The sequence below is a fragment of the Salminus brasiliensis genome, chromosome 9 (assembly GCF_030463535.1).
Source record: "Salminus brasiliensis chromosome 9, fSalBra1.hap2, whole genome shotgun sequence".
In the NCBI taxonomy this organism is placed as follows: domain Eukaryota; kingdom Metazoa; phylum Chordata; class Actinopteri; order Characiformes; family Bryconidae; genus Salminus; species Salminus brasiliensis.
This window is the reverse complement of record NC_132886.1, coordinates 16,971,222-16,996,224: the sequence shown is the minus strand read 5'-3', so window position 1 is coordinate 16,996,224 and position 25,003 is coordinate 16,971,222. Positions and strand designations below refer to the sequence as shown.

General features: G+C 37.9%; 1 long non-coding RNA gene across 2 annotated transcripts in view; it reads right to left on the bottom strand.

Annotated features, from left to right (window-relative positions):
* The window catches only part of LOC140561565 (uncharacterized), a 102,357-nt gene that overhangs the window by 40,618 nt on the left and 36,736 nt on the right, over positions 1–25,003 (bottom strand). For both annotated transcript variants that reach the window (XR_011980078.1, XR_011980077.1), the window contains exon 2: positions 6,204–6,254. This is a non-coding gene — a long non-coding RNA (uncharacterized lncRNA). The remainder of the gene's footprint in view (positions 1–6,203; positions 6,255–25,003) is intronic.

The following is a 25,003-nucleotide window of genomic DNA, read 5'->3' as shown; positions in this document are numbered from 1 at the left end:
CAAGAGGACAGCAACACTATTCAGCTCTGAGAGCCCAACATACTGCCGTATATCATAATAAAAACAGAGCCTATACATTGGTTATGGAAAATCACTATGTCTCATTCTGAGGCAAAATAACAGGGTTGTAAACAGGCTTGTAAGATCACATATGAGCAATTATCGCCTCAACCAAAGCCACAGATTTACTAGTTATACATAAAAAAGCTTAAGTTTAAGCTTAAAATGCTCAACAAATGCTTCCTTAAGCACCTTTAAAATGACCTTTTACTCTAAACCTGGTTGCGTTGAAGAATTCTGGAAACTCGTTGCACGTTTCCAGTGTTTGAGCAGTATGTTTCAGTTAATCTGCTTAATTCAGACTAATATTCTGGGCAGATGTTTCGCCTCACTGTGAGCCTACTGCTGTAAACCCCATCTGTCTCAATTAGTCTGGCCTGAACATGTGACACAGGCTGTTACGCGCTAGGGCTGAATAATCAAATGCAGACAAACCAAAACTCAAGATGGGAAACTTGGGCACTACTCTGCAGGACCAGAGCGATCCTAACACTAAAACATTACTAGAGGACGGTGGTCCACCATTGTTTATCTTCAGCATGTCTGAAGTAATATCATAAATATGTTGACTAATCACCAGGCACATCAACTCAAGCCACTATTTTTAAACAATAAGCATATTAATCTTGCACTGTAATATCAGCACATCCATTCATATTCATCCATTACTTGCAGCGATTACAGCGGCCTCGTGTAAAAGCAGTGGCTTTGAAAAATAAATCTAACTTTGTCGCTGCGAATAATCACCTCCGAATGAGGGGCAGCAGTGTAATCATTTTTATGCTACAGAATGTAGAGGGGAGCATTCATCAAAGGCTGTCAGAGCCTAGCCTGGGTTATACACTCAGCATGGAAGCATTACCATACGCACCCTCCATTCTCACCCGCAGCACTTTGCCAAAAGTTTTAAAAAACACAATGTAAAGGTATAGCTGTAGGCCTCTTTTAGTATGTTATATAAACTAAGGCAAAACCCAACAGATTAGACAATCAGGGAATTGTCCCATCCACACAAATGTGTTCTTTTAGAACACCTGTTGCTTAGTAGTATGCAACACTGTCTTAATTTATTAAAATATTAATTTATTAAGACTAGTACTTCCATTTTCCCACTCTGCATGTGCTTGGCGCCCTTAAATCTTACACCATTAGTAGGCAGGGCAACACACAGTTTACCTTTTACCTGTGTTTGCACATGCTGGCCCTTCATGGTATACAGTGACTTAACATTGCAGTGCTCCAATGTGCACCATTGATTTTATAGGTCAATTTTTTAATGAGTTGAAAAGGAGTTGTGTCAACATTCTCTATAGCTTGTCCAACCTGGCAAATGGCTATGCAATGACTTATTTTCTGAGGACACAGTCTATTCATGCCATAGACTAACAGTTCCTAACCCTTGAAACAACTCATAGACTGAATACAGTCTATCCATGCCATAGACTCGCTGTTCCCAAGCCTTGAAACAACTCATAGGCTATATACAGTGTAGCCACGCTATAGACCAATGGTTCTCAACCCTTGTCTAGGAATCCTTCTAGTTGTTCCCAACCCTTGTCCAAGCCGCAATGGAACAACTCATAGGCTCAGTACAGTATAGCCATGCCATGGACCAGTGGTTTCCAACCCTTGTCCAAGTTGCTATGGAACAACTTATAGGCTCAGTACATTGTAGTCATGTCATAGATCAGTGGTTCCCAATCCTTGTCCATTCTGGCAACTTGTACTATGGTACAACTCATATGGTCAATACAGTATACCCATGCCATAGACCAGTGGTTCTGAACCCAGGGTTCTGGAGTTAGCTGATTAACTGGGCTAATTAGGTATGTTGGTAGCACTGCAGTCTTCCAGGACTAGGGTTGGGAACCACCACCATTGACAACCATGATGAACCAGAGCAGGTTGATTGTATATATGTATCATATAGATGATATAACATAGTTCTAGAACTGCAAAACAGGTTCAACGTGTTCATTGTGGTTGTGTGTGTGTGTGTGTGTGTGTGTAAACACAATTACGAGGCTCATTGGACAGTCTCCTCCTCTTTGCCTCTGGACACCGAGCCCGTCTCCCCCGATCTCTAGTGCAATAACTGAAAAAAAATGGACTCTCCGGACGCAGAGGAAGATGACACACAAAATAAGTTTTCTGTGCGAAACATACATTCAAGAGTATGTCCAGAGGGAACGTGAAATCAACATTAAAATGTGAATCAAACTTCCCCATACTGCAACTTCTCTCAAATATTGCTCCTGGGTGTTTTGAATTTTTGATAATTGACTCTACATGTCTGATACTGTGGCAAAATAAGGCACACAGAGCAAATCGTATTGTTTCAGTCTGCAGTAATAAGAGAGCGAGCAAGAGAGAGGAGATAAAGGAGAGGGTAGTAGTCTCCTACAGGATTAGGTTGAGGTAGAGATGGTAGAGGCAGAGACAGAGGAAGATTTAATAGATTTGGAGGCTCTCAGTGAAACAGGTCAAAGCTATATGGGGACTGAGTGCCTCTCTTCTTCTGCCAGTGTTCTGTCCATCCTGCAGTAGCCTCACCCCCCCAAGCTTGCCATTTTTCACCACTCTTATAGCCTTTAGTCTGCAAAAACTCTTACCACAATGATCCTCCTCACCGCAGATCACTCAGGCCCCAAAGTCCTCTCAAAATTCTAGAGAAACTACAAAAGGTGCTCAGCAGTTCCTAAAAACACACACACACAGCATACATATAGTGCTCTCTACGCCTGATGCTTCTTTGTACACACACAGGATTGTTTTTATATGGTGTCAGGGTGTGGGGTATACATATTGTTGCTGTCCAGAAAAAAAACTTTTTGATCTTGATTTTTGGCAATTTTGAAGAATGGGCTAATAGAAATGCTCCAAAATGACTTGGAATGAAAGCTTTTTACATTGACTTTTATTGAAAGTTGAGAAGGCTTCAAATTTTTCCTGTGAGGTCTGAAAGTGACAGCGATGATATGTCCCCTACTGTATTATGTATAGAGTAGACTTCCGCTACATGTATATAATAGTAATAGGTCCAAATGTGTTACACACTAGCAATCAGAGATTTGTTTAAATCTGTTTTGTAACGATGACTGATGTACATAAAAAAGACAATACTTGACAAATACTTGTCTAACAGTATTTTCGAGGGTTCTCCTATGGTCTTCTCTGGTCTGACCACCTCAAACCACTATATTTTAAAAATATATTTTTAAAGAAACCTCCTTTAGTGGTTCTCCAAACATTTACCTCAGGTTCTTAATGGGATTTAAATCTGGTCATTGTTTTCCTCATTTCATCACCTAAACTTCACTTCAAACCTCATTGCAAAATGTCACTATATTTCATTTAAAATCAATTAAGATTAATTTGGCGCTTTTAACAACAATTATCACTAAGCAGCTTTTAAAGAGATCTGAGTCCAAGCTTCATTTGAGCAAGCCTCAGGCAACAGTGGCAAGGGAAAACTTCCTTATATTGAGAGGAAGAAACTAAGACTCAAATAGGGAACCCATCCTTGCCTGGTCAACACCGAATAGCCTAACAAATAACAAAAGAACAATAACTACTGGACCGAAAGAGTGAGATAATGTGGAACTGTGGCTGATGTGACAGTAAGCCATGAGATATGAGAATGTGAGTGAATGTAGGACACATGCTCAGCATTAATGTGAAAGTCTATGCAGGTTGCACGGTTATAAGGACATATCTACATGACGTGCATTTCTGAGCATGTTCTTCTTAATGGACATTTTTAAAGCTAATCCTAATCAGCATCAGTAATAAACAAAAACAAACAAATTAAATACTGTATTAAGCTTGTGTACGAAAATAGAAGGACCACTTTGCTGCTTGTTCTTCTAGAAAATACTCATGCATACCCAGAACCTACATCTACTTGGGCCAGTTGTCTTAAAAGTATTCTCTGAAACAAGACTGAGAAAAAGAACTGAGAAGAGAGTGTCAGAGAGAAGAGGCAAAGTCAGAGAAGGGGAAAGTAGTCTATAGTTGTCCAGATGAGTGTGTGACAAGCAGCGAAGGGTGAATGGCACAGTCTTCCACTTAAGACGACATCTTCTAAAAGAAAAAAAAAATCCCTTTGGAAAGAAGATAAATGCCTGCGTCAGATAGCGATTGATTCTTTGTCAATCAAGTGTCTAATTCGGCCTCACGGCTGAGTCAGTCAATGGTAGTTGTACAGTCCCTCCCCTAACATGTGAGAGGAGGTGTGGCATTCTGTTATTGTTCTCCTCTCCTCACTGTCAGCCCTCAAGCTGTAAATCTCTTGTACACATAGTTTATATAGTGTGGAAGTGTAGATTACATGACACAGATGTGTGTGTGTGTGTGTGTGTGTGTGTGTGTGTGTGTACTTTCAAATGATATTTATTCCTAGTGGTGGTTTTAGTTTGTATAGCACCCTGGGCAAACCAAAAAGATATTTGGAAAGATGGGTGAATGATTCTGCGGATTGTTTAGTATTGTACAAAGTTAGAGGTGTACTGTTTGACAGATTTCCCTGCTTTGCCACACCTTGGGCCTCCAGTGAAGAGACCTGAGGTCAATCTTCCCCCCTTGTTATGGATTGTGTGGAGGCTGGATATAAGTGCAAGACTTTCTTTCTTAAAACAAAAAAAAGAAAACAAGAAGCATCAACCAAAATACTGGTGTCTAATAGAGGTGTAAGTAAATATTAATATATCAAAGTATCACAGTATTATATTTTGCAGTACTGTATCTATTCTTGAAAGCACAGCATTGATTTTACATGCCTAGTTTGCATGTAGATATTGGTGGCAGACAGTTGTTCATTTTGTGTTGCATTTAAACTTGACTTTTAGACAGCAGTGTTATACTTTGTCTTCAAGCTGTTCTGATTGTGAATTTCTGAAAAACTCTTACAGTGCCACAATATATAGCAATTGAATATTTTCAATTGTAACCCTTGTATGATCCGTGTCATATCATATTATACCAGTTTCTTGTCAAAACACAGCCCTGTGTCTAAATCGCTGGAACAAAAGAACTAAACTGAAAACAAGACGCAGGCTAACGAAGAGGCATGACCATAAACACCTCCGTAAAAGCATGGAGATATTGCCCTCAACAAGCACATGAGCACATGCACAAGACTCAACAAGGACTGAACAAAATAAAAGGGCTACAGAGTCAGAGACAGAACAATGAACATCTGGCAACGATAACAAGAGGGGCGGGGCTAGTTACTGATAGCACCTGGATACAATAAGGAGAAGGTGGAAACTGGGGAGGAGATGCTGAACACGTGGACGAGCATATGGCAGAGGTACTGTTAATGGAGAGAGGAAAACTGCAGACACAAGGGCGAACACGAGGGAAGGGGACTATTACTGACACACCCTCCTTCATCTCGTACTTCACAGTGGGAGACCTAATCAGAGCGCCCGCACCGATAAGTATAAGTGACACATGCAGTGATATGATGATATCACTGACGCGACATGCAAATATTACCATTCTGTATGGGGGTCCTGCGCCACAAACAGCAAGATGGCACTCTAGGTGGCTGCTCACGTCGCCTATAACTACTTCTGCCACTGTTTATTTTGTATGCACATGAAAAGGGAAGTGTAGTATTTTTTTCCCCATGTGGTTGAGTGTGTGGGGTGATTGCTCTGTGATTGATTCTTTGTTTGAAGTTTGTCCAACCTCAAAAAAGTTGCAATTTAAATAATATTAATATGTTAATGTGATGAAACTGTTTCCAAAAATAAATAAATAAATAAATAAATAAATAAATAAATAAATAAATAAATAAAAATAAATTTATTTATAAATTCCAGGAAAAGGAAAAATAGACTGTTTTTTCCATTTTTTTCTCTGTACAACATGCCCATGGTACCCATGGTAATCCAACTTGTTGAGGGGGGAGTTGCTGATTTCTAATAGTTTCGAGACCGTTATAAATCCATTCCCAGACTCCTACATAACCACAGCTTTCTTTCTGAAGGCCTCAAAGAGAACTTTGGATCTTTCCATGGTGATACCACTCACCTCAACAATCAAGAGCAATCCAAGCGAAATATTTTTGAGGTTGAGGTTTGATAAACACTACTGTCCCACAATGCAATATGAAACGGAAAGGAAGAGCTACTCACATCTGGTAAAATTCAAAGATATGGCTGACAATGATGCAAGTGCAGCGTCAACTGTGGAAGGAAAAAGACATATGTTAGCATAGCAATGCTTCATCACTTCCTGCTTTGAAAAAGATTATGTATGTTAATAATTTGTCTTCTAACCTGCAAAGCTGTACTATGAAGATTAGTCTGTAGTTTAGGATATAGTACCTTTGGATAGTAGGTAATTGGGATGCACCCATGTTCTAGTGCACCTGATTCTAATGTTCAATGCATTTTAAGTAGCAATAAATCTGGAAGTGCCCTAACCTTTTCCTCACAAAACATTGTATTTTTATGAATGACATTTTACAATGTATTTTTTAAAGACATTTAGTTTTTTTTTTTTTTTTACCTCAATCTCTCTGTATTGTTCAACTGAAGGTCAAATGTTCATGTGTTAATATATGTTAAAATTCTAAAGCTTTTCATGAAGTGTCCAACTTTTTTTTACATAACTGTATTTGATGGTGGAGCGTGAATAGGTCACCTCCGCCAAGACAGAAACTTTTACATACAAGCAAGAGTACTTGACCAATGCAGTGATTTCTTCCGAATATTCCTGCAGGAGGAGAGCAGCTGAACGGGTTGATTGTAATTGCTCCCTTCAGGAAGGCTGACTACTCAAACATAAAAGGAGCCTATTGGGCTTAGAGTACACCAACATTAACACCTAGATCCGAGCAGTACCTTAGTATCAAATTCAACACCCAATGATTTCTCTGTATAAATGAGCCTTCATATATTAAATGGATTCTGCGTAATGTAAGAGTCCATATTCATTTAGACTGAGCTTTGTGTGTTCGAAATTTGCAGTTTAAAATAAACACAGCAGCTGCACCTCGGCTACAGCCGCGAAAAGAACACAGCTTTAGTGCGGCCCGCCGATTTACTCGCATCATGAAAAGATGTGACGAGACATCAAACTGACAGGCTTCGTCGCCTCTCCCATCATGCTCCTTTCTTTCTCTTCACCGTGTCTCCCCCCTCCCCCCCCCTCTCTCTCTCTCCGCCACCACTCTCTCTCTGTCTCTCTTTCTCTCTCTCTCTCTGAGGTGACAGGTTTGTAAAGTCAGAGAGCCAAGTTTTCTGGCAGCTGCATTACCCACAATCCTTCAGAGTGAATCCAACCTCCACTGCATCAGCAGCTTTGCTACCTATGCCTCTTATTCTACACAAACACAAATACAACCACACACACACACACACACACACACACACATACACTTTGCGCTTCATATACTCATCACTCTTACACGAATGAATACCATGTTTATACCATGATTTAAATACATATGATGATTCCTTTATATAAGTGGACTTTAAAATGTATTTATTTGCATTTACACAAACATCTGGAATCATCTGTCATGTCAAGTAACACTCCACTACAAGTGGGCATTATACCATACCCATAACAATCAAGAAGATGTAATTAACTGGCTGCTAATAACTGCTTTATTGAGCAGTGACTGGGGTAATACTTTATATTGTAACACAATATCATTTTAGCTGTCCATCATCATCATCATCATCATTATTATTATTATACCAAGACAATGTCTGGAAACTAACTTATAAACTACCTCATGCTTCAGGTATCTCACAGTTTTGCATTCAACTGGTCTCAATGAAAGGTTACTCTCCTAAAGCCAGAGAGAGAAAGACAGAGAAAATACCATGAGCATTCATTTGGGGTCTTAGGCTGTTTAAGTAATTCAATGTTGTGACATGTTGTGTTTCTTGCATTTTCACTGAAAACCACACATTTTGCCACTATCAAAAGTTAGTGTCGGTCACCATGAGGAGAACCGTTCGCTCGAACATGAATAAACCTTATTCTTGACTTTGGTTTCCCCTGTACAGCACAAACACTGCCCTGTGTGTAACAGCCTATGGAGTACCATCCTCTATATCATACACCAATCAGGAAAAAAGAAAAGGGAAGAGCTTCATGTGAAGCAGGGTCACGTCAGCCCCTTACTGCAGTTTTACATAAGGAATTACTGTGGCATTTACAGACTCGGGAGTGACTTTTAAGCTCCAGTAATTGGATCACACTGAGACATTAGATGGTGAGAGGTCACATGGCCACTCATCTACACAGAAGCGATGGTGAGGAAGAATAAAGCAGGACCTTGTGGATGAGGAAGATATCACGACTGCCAGGCCTGTCTGCTGTGGCCATCAGGATGTAGTGAACTGTTATCTTTGAAGGACTTCTATGTAACGGCATGCTTTCCAGACAGTGTTACTGTTTATCTGCTCTCTCTTGCTTGCTCTCTCATCTCTCTCTGTCTTTTTCGAACAGACTGTATATATTAGAGAATCCAAAGCACCCAAACACTGTAATAATTCCAAAAGGAAGGCCAAACCCCTCTTGAGTTCTCTCTGCAACATTCTTTAAGGATCAGAAGGAGGTTCTTCTACTGTTCCTCCATCGTTAATGCATATTTATGTTTCAGCATGTACAAAAATGCACATGTTCAGATTTAGAGTTAAATTAGGTGCTCTTTAAAGACAAGGGTATTCAGTTGGCCTTTGAAGACAGAACTCAGCTGTTTGGACACCACCTGAGTGCTAGGACAAAGAAAAGTCTAAATGTTTGTCTTTCATGCCTCTTAAAGAATGACATGTCAGGCTGCATATTACTTTTGCCATTGCTATGAAAGTGGGGAGGTGCAGATCATTAGATTTTCCAAACCGGACAAGCATTTAGACTAGTTCACAGGTTGTCACCATAAAACATTTTCTTTATTCTTAACATCACTAATATAATTAAGTATATCAGTACACCTGAGCAGAGGAACAGTCCTATGTGACAGTACAGTGACTTTTTTTTATCAATAATTTAAAAGTAGTTCTGACCAGAGAAAGATCGGCCCTCCTTGTGAGTCTTGGTTCATCCAAAACTTTGTTCTTCAGCTCTGAGGGAGTTTTTCCTTGCCACTGTTGCCTGTGGCTTTCTCACCGGGGGTTTTATGTTTTATGTGTCTGTCTTCTATTACTGGTTTTCTGTAAAGCTGCTTTATGAAGCAACAATATCAATTGTAGAAAGTGCTACACAAATAAAATTGATTTGATAAGATGTGATTGTTTAAAAAAAGTTATTTTGTTCTTCCATTTTTAATGCTTTCAAGTGTGCATATGTACAGATTTAGTATTCAATTAGGTGCTCTTCAAAGACAGAAAGCACTCAGACAGGAACTCCACCTGAGCACTAGAACAAAAAAAAGTCTAGATGAAATGATACCATGTCAGGCTGAACAGTACTTTTGCCCTTGTTATGAAAGTAGAGAGGTGCGACCATTAGTTTTTTATCCAACAGGACAAGCAGTTAGGCTAGTTCACAGGTTTTAAACTCATCTGCAGGCAGTTAGACAGTTAGTTGCACCACTCTAGAGCTGTAAAGCCATGTACACATCTGTGCCCAAGAAAGAACGAAAATATATATTTACTCCAATGGTCTAAATGTCTGCTCATCAAGTGTGAGGAGATACGTTCAAACCCCAGCAAGGGCTCAGTGCTCCACTGTAAAACACTTTCCAGTCTGAGGACATCAAGTTCTGCAGATTGGAATGGACAGTAAATAGATTGAGGGGGAGAGGCGACAGACTAAAAATCTTACTAAATATTTCAGCAGTTTCAGCTGCATTTATTATAGTTTTTGAGTTGTCTCAACTGAATGACCCTGATTAGTCACTTCATGCACTTGTATATTGAGTATCAGGATTATAGCTGGATAAGGCCAAAATACATAGAAATGCGAGTGTGAATACACATATTTAAAACAGCATTTGGGCCACATGTTATAGCAGTGTAAACGCATCCATTTCTCCAAAACACATTTGACAACTGAAACCCCTTCAGGTACAACCGAAACACCTGTCATAATTGCCACGTAATGAGCGAATTTGCATATTCCATCCCACACAGCAATCGGATTTCAGTCTTGCTAATCAGAAATGCATTTGACTACCTAGTGTTAATGCAAGTGTCTAAAATCTCATCAGGATACAGTCCAGATACTGGTCAAAAAAGTGACCAGACCCATTTACCAAGAACGGTTAAAGTTCCTGGATGTGTTCTGTTTCCGCCCTGAAAACAGAGGATGCATCGGTTGGTGAATTGCCCAGGAGAATAAACAAAAATACCCAGCATTCATTGCAAATTGGCAGAATATGCTAGTTCTCTCATTTAAAATAAATGCTGCCGCTCAGAGGTGATGATAATGCACTTCACAACGGCCTGCCAACCACCATTAGCCCAAAAAAAAGAAGAAACAATGCATCTGGTTCTGCTTAACAAATTTTCATTTCATTAATTTAACACAAAGAAAAACTGTTTATTCTGTTACGTCATGAGTCTTGTACACCCTCCTGTGGTAGCCTTAGCTAAGCTAGCTAGTAACAGCTTGGCTTATTGTACTGAGCAATAGCAAGTACACAGCACATCTCAATGAGCGTCCTCCATCCTTGTGTCCTTGAGAGTTCGTTTCTTGCAAGGTTACTTCTTCCCAAAAGCAGAAGTTATTTCTGCACATTCTAGGTATTCTAGGTATTGAGAAACACCCCAGGTGTAAACAGGTTCAGTATGTATTGCTGACCAAGCTGAGATACAGAACTAAATGTGAGTTAGGAGAACGTCTGACTAAAGTCAAGTTGACTCAAATGAACGCTCAGTAACCAGTTACTTCATCATTTGAACTAGGCTTGTTTTTTATTTTTGCAGTGTGCAAAAGGCCAATATCTATCAACTCTACAGTTTTCTATATTAATAGCTGCTTATATTTCCACTTATAAATATCTGTCTTTTAAAGGCAGCACATGTAATCACTGTGCTTTTATCACTGACTTTGCATAAATTAAACGAAACATAAGGGGGGTGGGGAGAAGGGAGTAAAAATGATGTCATACTGTCTATCAAGTATAGTCCATCAAGGCAAATTCCAAGCATCTGTGTTGGCATAACAATAAAGACAAAATATATTGTGCTGTCTGTCCGTCTCTCTCTCAGCTGAGGGTGGGAATGCTACACCCCAGGCTTTTCCCTGTTTTTAGATCAGTAGTCGTCTTCTCATTTGGCTCTCAGACTTCTCCAACACTACGACTGGATCACTGTCAACTCCCTACAGTACAGAGAAAGCAGCCCAGATTCTTGCTGCCACGCACACATACACACACAATTCACTGCCTAAGGCGTGTAGAAAGCAGTCCAGAGTCTCCCACTTTCTCTCTTTCTCTCACACACACACTCACACACACACACACACAAACCCACTGCCTAAGGCATGGAGCAAGCAGTCCAGAATCAGTTTCTCAAATACACACACACACACACACACACACACACACACACACACACACATACATACACACACATGCTTCACTGCCTACAGCATGGTGCAGCCTGGACCCTCACTGCTTCATGAAGATGATGCAAGACGTTAATGCAAACTTCTCCAAATGATGCTCAAAATCAGGAATCACTTGTATACAATGGAAATCTAAGGTGTTTACAGAGACAGGAACAGTGCTTTCTATATCTACTGATGTCAACATACTACTGAATTTCTAAAACTGCATCTATTCAGTTAAGTCAAAGAGTTAAGTGGGTTACGGTAAGGGAAAAAGGGAAACTTTGCAGTTCTTCTGACACTTAAGGCCTGAGGTTAACCCCCCTCTTCCTCCTAAACACTGCAAACTCTAAACAGGGAGCCATGATATTGCATCTTACTTTCATCATTCTGTATTCAGTGATGGTGATGGAATACAATGGGATGAATATCACATTTGCAGTTCTACAGAATATAAAAGTTGAGCAGGAAGGGTTATGTACAGTTATGTTACACCTAATGAAATTGTATCCACTTATAAAGTACATAGATGGGAGCAATGTAAATTTATGATGCACATTTGCTGAAAGGTAAAGTGCTTGTGTGCAATCAATTACAGAAACGAAAATGGAAGGAACTCATATTCTGGAGGATTATGCGCCTGGAATATACAGTGTCTTACTGAACTGGCACACTGAGATCTGGGCAGATCTGGGCAAGATCTAATGGAGTGGGTATCGGCTACATTAAGCCAAATCCTATGTTTCAAAAGCTTCCAGTGTAGAGAGTTTGCACATAAAAAAAGTGATTTCTCTGCAGCATTTTAGAAGAAATAAATCCATAACATTTACTAACATAAATACATAGTTTATTATTGTCTCCATTGTTTTTTTCTTAACATAACTACTATGATAATATCTGTACAACTGAGCAGAGGAACAGTCCTATGTGATAGTACAGTGACTTTTTAAGCGCTAATTTAAAAATAGTTCTGACCAGAGAAGGATGGGTCCCCCTTGTGAGTCTTGGTTCATCCCAAGCTTTGTTTCTCCAGCCCTGAGGGAGTTTCTCCTTGCCATTGTTCACATTTATTGTTTTCTGTAAAGCTGCTTTATGAAGTGACAATATCACTACACAAATATAAAAAGTCTCCAAAATGTCACACAGTACACATATAGTATGTAGTATGTAGTATGTAGCTGTAGTATGAGTCTGCAGAAAGGATATCTGATCTAAACGATATGGCTATATTGTCATATTTATAAAAAAAAGTAATAATATTGGAACAGTATCGACCAACGCTCAACATTTAGATACAAATTGTGGAACAAAATAAATTATAATAAATGGAAAGAGACATCCATAGTGGAGTTTGTGCTGTAAACTAGGTTTATCAAGCTCAAATAAGAACTTTGAATGAACCAATATTTGATTCAAACAGCAATGTGAGAAGAGTCACTGTAAACCCACAAAATGGTAAGTTTACCTGATAAAAATGGCCATTAACTGTGAGTGCCTGGAAGGTGGACCCTAATAAACACAAAATTACGTTATTCTATAGTCCATAACAAAACAGAGTATGGCCATGTCTTCAAATGACCTTTTTGTTAGGTGCAAAAAAGCAACTAAAGTCAGAAAACTAGCTACAAAATAACTACAAGTAATTCCAAAGTAGTAATCTAATTCCTTGTAGCTTAGTTTCAGTCTCCTGTGTCTACTTCACAAGGCAATATCGTACAGCCCAATTGCATTACAGTAAGCACAACTAGAGGAACTATATAACCATATAAATAGATTTTATTATATCACGACCCACACAACACACATCTACTTTAGTAATATTGATTCTTTCCCAGATATTGCTGATGTTTCGATGACAGTAAAAACTCTATATGTACACCGAATGATCAGATTTAGATTGAGGCCAGCTACATATTTCATGCGTTTCGATCAACACGTTTTCGGGCAAATGCAATTACTCGCCAGAAAACATGTGACTGGCATCTTTGACAGGTCCTGAGGAATGCTCCTCTGGATCCCAGGCTTCTTTTAATCAGATCAAGCTTCAGAAATGTGGGAAATATGATATTATTTGCTCCTGTAAGCGATGAGAGATAGCGATCCTGCTGTCTCTTGCTCAAATCTCTATCCAGGGAGGGACAAAAATATGCAAATAAATAAGTAAGGTTGCACTCCTAGGCAAAACATGGCACACTTTTTATGCCATAGCCTATCAGCTTCTATAATTAGTTTAGTCATTAAGCCAGTGTACATTTTGATGAGAGATAGCAAACAGATTCCTGTTTCAGGAGAAATAATTGAAAATATGGCAGGGGTGGGACATCTAATTTATTAATCTCCTGTCCAATTGTTTGCTGTATATAGCCCTGGGCACAGTGCGTTCACTGAATAGTTGGTTAAGTTTGTTCCCAATATAGTTTTTTTGCCTTCTTTTTTGTGGTGAAAGCGGCCTCCCGGGCCAAATACAACACAACTGCAGCATAAACTGAATTTTAATGGATAAGAGAGCCAAAGGGAGCCTATGGTCATTTCTAAAACTGTCCACGAGCAAAAATAAATAAAGAAATAAATAAAATAAAGACATAAATAATCTCAATCATCAGAGCAGCTCATTTTGGGCCACATTTAAAACACATATAAATGGTACAACCTGCATATGTGGGATAAGTGTTGAAACATGTTATTTTTCGGTTGTTTACGTGTTGGTGTTGCATTAATATTATTTTAAAAGCTGGAATGTTGATTATGAAATGACTTTTCACAGGAAAATAAAGGTGACACATAATGATAAGGTTTTGTATCCCACATGCATGCACACACTCCCCTCTTTCTCTCACACCAGCCCACCCACCCACACTTCCCACTGTCTAGCTCACCAATCCAAAAAAGAAAGATGAAGAAGAAGAGGGGAAAAACACTAAGAAGCTTATATACTTCATACTTCAAAGAGTTTAACTCCTGCCACAGTAAAAGGAAGAGAAATCTCTTATTCCAAATGCCTCTGCCCCTTTGTGGATTTCACGTTTTCAGCAATTTCAGCACTTTTCAACACCATAAAATGTCATATCCCCAGTGAAGTCCACACACACCCCTAATTAGTAAAATCTTTTGCCTCAGGCACTTGTAAACAAATCAGATCCAATGTAATGTTTACCCCACTGAATTTCAATTAATGCTAGATAAAAAGCACATTCATAGTGCAGCTTTAAGAAAGCAAAGGAACCATGATGATATGTGTATATAAAAAATGTATGTTTCTAACTAGTGTACAATAACTACAAAATATACATAATTAAAAATACATGTTCAATTAGTTCTCTTCAGAGTCAACGCCCATTACTAATATGAAGTTTCATCATTTTAAAAGTCTTAAACATTTAATAGTTGACTTTCAGGCAGCACATTTACTATTTGGTGTTATTCTGAACTCTTCATAATAACATGAACGGCACACTCATTTACAAGGGTAATTACATTTCTCCTTCACATGTTGCTTTAAGCTCCCTCATATGGAATCACAGGCTTTAATTACATCAACGCTTGCTGAGAGAGCAGGTCGAGAAGGCTGCATGTACATTTTTCACTTCAATTCGATCAAGTATGACCTTGCTCTGCCAATTAGACATACCTACTGTGTGTGAATAAAGGTGTACTGAATTGGACTTTTGAAAAATTACTACTTTCAGTCAACCCTTTGAACTCTATGCATATCATTCAGCCATGAATCTTAATGTTCATTATTCCCTAAGTACTATGCATTTTCTAGTGAAATGAAAAAAAGTGTTGTGTATAATAGTGAAAAAAGGGTTCTTTGACAAACAATAATGACAGGACAGTGAAACCCTTTTTGGTGCTACATGGAAAGATGAAGATTCTCTTCAAAGAACCATTTCTAAGCATTCAGATTTCAAAGCATTTAAGCATTCAGATGTTCTGTGTTGTTTTAATGCACACTGACCATATAAATAAACATTGCCTTTACTAAAAAAACATTGTCTTTACTAAAGAACCACTGAGGAACCTTCTGTTTGCATGTATATCAAGCAGGTGATGTAATGAGAGAAACCTCAGTGTAAAATCACATTTATTTGAAATTTAAACTGAATTACACTGAAGAAATTACTGAAAAGGGGAATTTACAGACACTACTAAGTTGTAAGATGTTATTTCTGGGTCATTCAAATACTATAATTATCAATCTTCCCAAAAATAATGTGCACTCTTAATAATTATGGTGCCTACAAGCATTTTTTTGTAGTGAAAATGTTTTCTACCCCCCAAAAAATGTTTGAATCCATTTTAGATCCCTAAAGAACCCTTCAACTCATAGTTCTTTAACTAATCATCTTTGTAAAAGATCTTTTGAAAGAAACAAACAACAGTTCTAAAGATTTCTCCAGCAATGATAAATGCAAACTGAGGACCATTTACTGCTGTGCACTGATGTGAATTTGTCATTTTTTTCACAAATCGCAATCGGTTCGTTTCAAGGGCTGTCTAGATTTCAGCACCATGGACAGTGCCTGTCTTCCACTACGATGCTTTGTAGCATGAACAAGAAAGTGTGCAAGAGCAGACAGAGACAAGGACAAAGGGGGAGACTATAAGAAAGAGTTATTTCATGGCTTGCAAATGTTTCTAAAGGTCTCAGAGCCATCGCTAGAAAAGAGCGAAGCACTAGAAATAGAGCGTGGGAGCCGTCAGTTCATTTCTAAAAGAGCTTCATGCATTTGGTATTTTGTTATGGTCCTGCACAACTTGTAACATGGTGAAAATAAATGCATACCAGAGGACTATTTTGAGGATGTATTGGTGTTTCGCTCAGGTATTACTGATAAATAACACCTTGCAGCTCTCCTATCAAGCTTCAGTCCTCCTTCCACTGCCTCTCAAAAAGACCGAAAACAGCATGGAGATAATATGCAACTCTAGCTCGGTACCCGAGTCCATTCAGCCACAAAAGCTATATTCTTTATTGGGGCCTTTTCTTTTTGGATGGAGCTGTATATCAAAACTATGTCATGATCAGTGGTTATGCTACAGCTCCACACCTATCCTTGAGCACCTGCATTTGTAAGCAAGCGCCATTTAAAAGCATAACAACTGACTCAGTGTGTCCAGCGCTAGACAGATAGGCCCATGAAGACGTTTATGATACACCCAAACAAGAGCTGCATGCTGAAAATGTCAGAAATAGGTCAAAGCGCATTGTAAAAAATCTTGATGGATAGTGAATGGGCCCTTATGGGGCAAAATGTCCTTCCTCACCACAAAAGGAGTGAATTGATTTGTTTTCTTTTTGAACGAGCTACTTCACCACTTTATCATCAGAATGCTGGCCTGTCATGACCTACCGCAGAGCTATTGAGCTCAAGACCTTGAGAGCGGAAGTGGTTGAAGCTTTACTGTTGTAGTCAAAATGTTACTCGAACCCCCTGGTTCAGCAGAAGGCTACAGGCATGTTGATGTGACTTGCCTATTTTTTCTCCCCATTTGAAAAGCACTACTGTCAAAATGCCTAACTTTAAACCATAGTATAATTAGCACTGCATAAAGAAGATTGAGCAAGTAAATAACAGTTCAGGGCCAATCAGTCATCTTTAAAGGGCCAATATAACTGAAAAGCAGAGAGCTTGATGGATGGAAGTATGGAAACCCTTTAAAAAAAGTTTCATTCACTCTACAGGTTCTGCAGAAAGGAAACAAAAAGGAAAAAGTTTTAATTGAAAATTAAGTTTGTGAGGTTCTGATTATTTAATCTGTAGCAGGTTAGTCCTATTAAATCATCTGAAGTCATACAGAGTGCTTTAAGTACACTGCAGGCCACCTTATCAGAAGTGAGGTTATTTACATTTATCAGTCTAACAATCAGTCTAACAATCACAGTACAGTAACAAGCTCTGTCTAAAAATGAAATAGTGAGGTGGGAAATGAAGCATGAGATAGGAACCATGGCCTCAATCATCAATATCTTCTTAAGAAGTTTCTTAAATTTGTTTTAGTAAAAGGTCCTAACAAAAAGTCTATGCCAGATCCATGATGTGTTTTCAAACACATTACAGCTATGCTCTTATAATGAGTCCTTAGAAATTTAACAAATCTCAAATAAGAAAACATGGTGAATGTCAGAATCTTTGTGAAAACGGCATACGTTGATTTTAAAAAGAAATTTCTTTGGTCAATATGGCCCCATTCCCATTTACTGTAAAGCTACATCATCTGTGTTTGTGTTAACGCTCTTAAAAATATAGGTGCTACAAAGGGTTTTTTGAGCCACTAAAGAAACACTTTTAGATTGATAGTTCAAACCATGCAAACCACATTCACAGAGCTTTGTGAATGTTGAAACATGTCAAAGGTCTAAAAAACCTTGACTTAATGTAACAGTTAATGTAACAGTAACAATTTTTAGATTCAGTCACACATTTCTATTACACATTGACTCTTTAAAGAACCAAAAAAGTTCTTCTACATTCCATACAAACATACTCTGCACCCTGAACACTCTCCACTCACACTACCCTTGAATTTACATCTTATCCAATGTTTATATGTAAATAGTAATATAAACATCTCTAGTATATATTTAACCTGTGCAAGTAAGGTGCAATGTATGTATAGTATGTATGTATACATGTATTAATTAATATAATATAATTCATATAATATATAGTATATGATATATTTTTATTTTGTATATATGTGTTTTAATACTATGAGGAACACTTTACGTTTCAAACTTGCCGTTGTTACATGCGATGTAACAATAAATAACTGAAACAATAAAATAAATAGCAGACAAAGCATTCACTGACTGCTTGCTCCTTTTTTCTGAGAATATATAAATTTATATTTTTATGTTTTTTTAAGTAATATTGTTAATTAATTGTCTGTTAATAAAATGATTGACACAACAATGAGTGACTGCATTGAAGAACACAAGAACAGTGTGTAAATTCAGTGGTATTAAATTATATTAAAATAGACAAGATGAAGCTGATTTAAACAGTTTATCTATAAAGACAATCGCACTTTCAAAAAGACCCAGGGTGAAAATAGAAAATCAGATGTAGTCAAAGAAGTCTATTATTAATGAAGTTTGATGACACTTTTTAAGCAATCTTAAAGATTACATAACTGATCATATTTTTAGTCGTGTCATTTGTAATCAGCACTAGGCTTCATTTTTAAGCAGTCTACCCATCACTAAAACACATCCACTATTACCGGAGACCCTTCTTTACTTTTAATGGGCTTTTTCAACTTTAAAAAAATCCATTTTGGCTGAGATTAATTGGCAGGGATAAATTATTTAGCTCACGTTCCTGTTCATGTAACTGGAAAATGTCATTGTGCTCGCTGCCATTCCGTACATGTTGCTTGTTAGTAAAAGCCATTCGATTAAAACACACCTTTGTTGTGTAAAACGCACAACTACCAGTGCCACACTCCACATACACTTTCTTTTTTTTTTTGCTAATGTATGTATTTATCTCCACGTTTTAACAAGAATTTACCATCAGCCGTCTCTTTTATTACTCTCTCAATCTCCAGTTAACAAACATCTTAATTTAAAGAGCGCACTCTACAATCTACTACATCTCAAACTATTTATGCAAATCAGACGTAATAAGGTAATTATGTTCATTACAGCCCTTAATAGGAAAATGCAAGGAAAAAAAGGCATTTTTACAACGACTGTGGGTTTGTCCCAATCCACCTAGTGGAAATTAATCAAGTCGGGGTAAATTCTACCAGTTACCACTCCTCTCTCCCCGGCACAAGCCGTGCCAGGAAACAGGGGGACTCTAGAACAACATTAAACCAGCCCATGGACCATGCAATTTCAATTACCAAAGAGAATCAAAGAGCTAAAAGGAATTCAAATTGATTCTTCCATTTTAAAAACCCACAGCCCCTTGGGTGCCTCAAGCAGAATCTAATCCTAGAATCAAATCTGTTCTTTGCACATAAGTCCAAAAAAAGAGAAGAAGAATACATTTGTTTGTGCATGAGTCAAGAATCTATGACATCAAAGATGTTGTTTTCCTGCTGTATGAACAGAAGAAGGCTGTTTCATTATGTTGACACACAGCGCTACAAAGCGACAACAGGCACGGCAAGCAGGGGCGTATCCTTTAGTGTCATATGTGCAGAATTAACACAGCTGTCAGCTATGGAGGTAAGAGCACGACTCCACACCCAACACAACATGAGAGACACAAACACTCAATACACACACACTCACCAACTCACACAGTGTCGATGACCAGATAATAGATTTATGCATGGTTAAGAAGATTAATGTATATGTTCAAAAATGCACTAGCAGATCATTCCTTTGCTGTAAACAGCTTTGGAGGAAATCAAAGCGTTAAATGGAAAATAGGTTTATTAATCTAAGCGGCTTAGTTCAGGTTGGCCTCGTCCGGCAAATTAAGTTTGCTGGATTTCACAGGAAATAAACACAGGGGGGAGAAAGAGGGCAGTGAGGATGAGAGCGTGTCAGCAAAAAAAACCAAAATAAAATAAAAAAATTATAATTTATATTCTGTATAAATGTTCAGGTGGTCCTCCATCCTCTACGTAATTGTGAATAACCAGATTTCACATGCATGTTCAAGAGCACCTGTTTTAAGCTGAGAGTTTCTGATGCATATATTGGACTTAGCATATCATTAAGCTTATTACCACAATCTACATTTTCTTTTTTGCTTCACAGTTTCCCTTTCCTGAGGTCCACTCTACCAGGTGCCTCACTCTACTTTATACATAAACTCACTTAACATGGGGTAAAATGCAACATGTGCTTTTGGCATCTGCCATTTTTCTCAGTTGCCCTGAGCAATATTCATTTGTACTGACTAGTCTGACTTAACCACCGCCTCCACATGGTGGGGTTGGTTATAGTGCACAGACTACTGAAAAACAATAAGAGCAGGTTATATATTCTAACCCCACCTATATATTCTAAAAGTTTACAAATTCATAAAAAGAATATAAGTAAGTTGTGAGGTGGGGTTTAGCCAATTATTTTTAAGAACAATCTTTCTTCAGTTTACTTATACACTTTATATATATATATATATATATATATATATATATATATATATATATATATATATATATATATATATATAAGAGAGAGAGAGAGAGATATGTAGAGTTTGTGTTAAGGTTTTATACTGATCCCCTCACCCAGTGAGACACTCATGAAAGATGGAAGACTTCCCACTATTCGCCCTCTATGCTCTTCAGCATAGTTTCCTCTCTTCCTTTGTCTCCTCTCTTTATCTACCCCCCCACCCTAATGTGCTCTAAACTGATCTCTTTTATAGGCTACCTACACTATCATAAATTTTAAATCTTTCTTGATCCTTGGTCTAGGAAACAAAGTGTTTTTTTTTTTCATTTACAAATAATTCTTAAAATAAGCCTTAAAACAGAACTCTGTGGGGCTCCACAAGGCATGCTAAAATACACCAAATAAACCATAATAAATAGTTGCAATTGAAACTATTCAACCACCATTGTAAATTAGGTTTATTAGCAAAATGTACAAACTTTCAACTGTATGCAATAAACCAATCAAACAAGACCAATTTATATAGCTCAACACAGCTAATATAACAAGTGCCTTCTCCATATTCAACCATGCAGTTTCAGAATTATTCAGCCCCTGAATAGAATCCCTGTAATAAGAGCACAAATACGGTGGCAAATCAAGGGCTTCATTAGTCACATCAAATACCTGGACTAGCTAGGGGGTTGTTAACATTGAAAAGGTTGAGATCATTGCCTTACACAAACAAGGAAGCGTTCAAACTGGCTACAAAAAAAAACTTACATAACGATTCAGTGGCGGCAGGCACTGAGGTTTCAGTTTGCACAGTAATGCGCATACTAAACAGTGAAGGTCTCCACTCCCAAGACGTACACCTCTACTGGCCAAAAAAATTCATTCAATCAAGTAGTAGGAGAAAATGTCATGCATTCTGTGAGGTAGCTAAGGCTTGGCCATCACTGAACCTACCAACAGGACAATGATCCTTGGTTTCAGAAGAAGTCCTGGAAGTTTCCCCCATAGAAAATCTTTGGTGGGATTTGAAGACGGTGGTTTCAGCAGCAAACCCAAGACTCTTAGGGACTAAGATTCATCAGGAACGCTGCCTGAAGCTGGTATCTGGATATGCTTTGTGTTTGCAGCTGGTCATAACAGCAAAAGTGTGCTTCAGTACTAAAGACACTTGTCATGAAAGGGTTGAATAGTTGAGACTGCAGTAGTTATTAAAAGTGGTATTTTGTGTTGAATTTGGAGGAACCACTTGTTCTATCAGTTGCATTGAGCTATTTAAATTGTTCTTGTTTGACTAGTTTATTGCAAACAGTTGACAGTTTGTAAATTTGGCTAATAATAATTAATAATGGGGTTTAAATATATGATTTGCAACTGTAGTTCCTGTATTAGGATTCATAACTGAATAATAACCCTAGGGTTCAGGTGGTTAACCAAGACAACTTTTGTCTAGAATGATAATATAATAATAATAATTTATTTAACCCCACGGTTTTGCAAAGCTTGTCTAACCTCTCAATAATTGCTATAAAAAGTATTTGGGTTGCAGCACAGATAGGTCACTTTCAATTAATCCTGGATATAAAAATAATCCTTCCATTTTAGGACTCCAAAAATGAGTGGACAGTTGGCTGCCCAGTTATTACTTGGCCAACTGTGTGCTGCTGCATCATTTATTCATGAACTTTGAGAGCTAACAAAAGTTGATTAAATTCAGTCTGTTACTGTTGTCCCTCAACAGAAGAATCTAATAATTCTTGATGCTAGTATAGCAGACCGTTATGAGACTGAAAATAGCTGATGTGACAAAGCTAAAACTTTACATGTGTTAAAATCAACAGTTTGGGAGACTTGGTATGAACAGACAACTTAGCAGACCATATGGAAGACCAAAGCAGTGAATGATCAGATTCGTCAAAGAGAACCAGAAACAGAGGACTACACCAGCCTGAGCTCAGAGGATTTAGCACAAGATACAATCCCCTGTCTGTTTGAGGTAGGCCTGTGTAGTCCTGGGACAAAGCCTTAAGAACAGATGAGCTGTACTGGACAGATGGAAGAAAGGTGTGGGGAAAAATGGATACCCTCAAGATCCAAGGCTTACCACCTTATCTGTGAGACATGGTGGCAGAAGCATGTCCGGTTGCCAATGAGACTTGTCTTTTACTGTTGTTGGGACAGCATCTTAGGAGCTCAGCTCAAAATTCACTGGATAGCACTTCACCTTTCACCAGCTCCAAAACATACTTCAAAGTGGAATGTTCTTGACTGGCCAAGTCAGTCTCCTGGCCGAAGCCCCACTGAGTGCCCCCCTGCATTTCACTTACTGAGGACAAGACTGCAGAAAAGCCCTTAAAAGATACATCGAAAATGGCTGCATTACATATGTAGCACTGAAGATTTCCAATATATCCGGTGAGCTGTATAAGTCACAGATATCAGGCAGTCACTAACTGCAAAACTTTTAAAACCAAGATTCACTGAAGCTTAGATTTGTCCAGTTACTTATAGGCCATAGTTCTTATATAGTTCTCCCAATAACATAAATATCCACAACTATAAGCCTGTCCTATCCCAGGTTTAGGATTTGGGTTTAAATTAAGGTTAGAGATGGGTTTAGGATTAAGATTAGGGTTGAAGTTAAATTTATGGTTAGGTTTAAGATTTGGATTAAATTTAAGGTTATCTTTAGGAATTAGGTTGGAGTCAAATTTAGGTTTAGGATTTGGATTAAAGTTAAGGATAGAGCTAGGTTTAGGATTAAGATTAGGGTTAAAGTTAAATTTAGGGTTAGATGTAGATTTTGGGTTGAAGTTAAATTTAGATTTAGGGTTGAAATTAAGATTAGAACTAGGTTTTGGATTAAGATTAGGGTTGAAGTTAAGGTTAAAATTAGGTTTAGGATGTGGATTGAAACTAAGTTTAAGGTAAACTTTACGATTTGGGTTGGAATTAAGGATAGAGCTAGGTTTAGGATTAAGATTAGTGTTAAAGTTAGGTTTATGTTTATGTTTAGAATTGACGTTAAGGTTAAGTTTATGGTTAGCTTTAGGATTTGGGTTGAAGGTTTAGGATTAAGATTAGGGTTGAAGTTAAATTTAGGGTTAGGTTTAGGATTATCTTTAGAATTGAGGGTAAAGTTATGTTTAGGATTAGCATTAATATTGAAGTTAAGGTTAAGTTTAGTTCAAGTTTAAGGTCAGATGTAATATCATCTGTTAAATGTCATTTAGATCCAATATTCTTTAATATACCTTCAATTGATTGTTAGTTAAACACAAGCTCATCATATACAAATCATCTACAGGTAACCATCAAAACAACTGACCATTATTTCATTTCAAATTCAATGTACTAGAGTGTTTACTTTAAAGGAGCACGATATACAAAAGTAAAACACCTCACTCTCTCCACAGCTTGTAAGTCACTGATAAAGACAGAAAATCTGCATCTCAGGTCAAACTGGAAAACCAGTCTACACCTCAAGAAGCCCACATCAGGCCTTCTTTTGTTTCTTGCTCTCTTGGCCAAACCAGTCAATATGTTGATAAACTCCTTCAGTCCCTATTTTCACATGGTTCACCCTTGTTTGATGCATCTGCAGATGATGGAATTGTGGCACTGGATAGAAAACACAGAGACAGAAATGATTGATGTTGTTGATGTTGCTAAATCATCCTTGAACAGTAATGCATTACTTCAGCTGCCTGCCTGATAATGCTGCACATTTATGAAAGCACTGGAATTCATATCGATTCGTGTCCTTCACTCGTGCTCAAACTCGCACGCTTTACAATATCTAATGCATGCTCTGTTGATCAATTCTTGTGCGCATTCAGAAATTAATCTTTCAAACACAACCAAGACTGTTTTTTCGTTTTTCCTTAACAAATGCATGCAGAAGTGAAAGATGGAACAAGGAAGGTATTTTAAATGAAAAATTCATTTAACCATGATACGTCGCAGCTCCGTGAGTAATTTTATTCTGCATAGTAAGCAATAAAAAGGTAAAACTAAAACGATGTAAATCCTCATGCTGTTTGAGTTAAAGAAATGAAAAGAACATTAGCTGAATTTCTCTCCCTTTTACTATTAATGAAAAAATGTAAAATATGTAGAAAAATAAACAGATAAAAATATGTTTTTGCCATGGCATCAGCATGTGGGTTAGGTGCTTAAGAAAACCCATTTTCTCCACCTGTTTTTAACTAGAAAAAAACATGGTGGAAGTCGGTAAGCACCCTGCATCACTGTGGGTAAAAACGCATTGCCAGGCAGGTGATACACTCGGAGGAAAGGACCGGGTCCCCAGTTCCACCACATCAGTTAACAGACACCTGTGTTGGC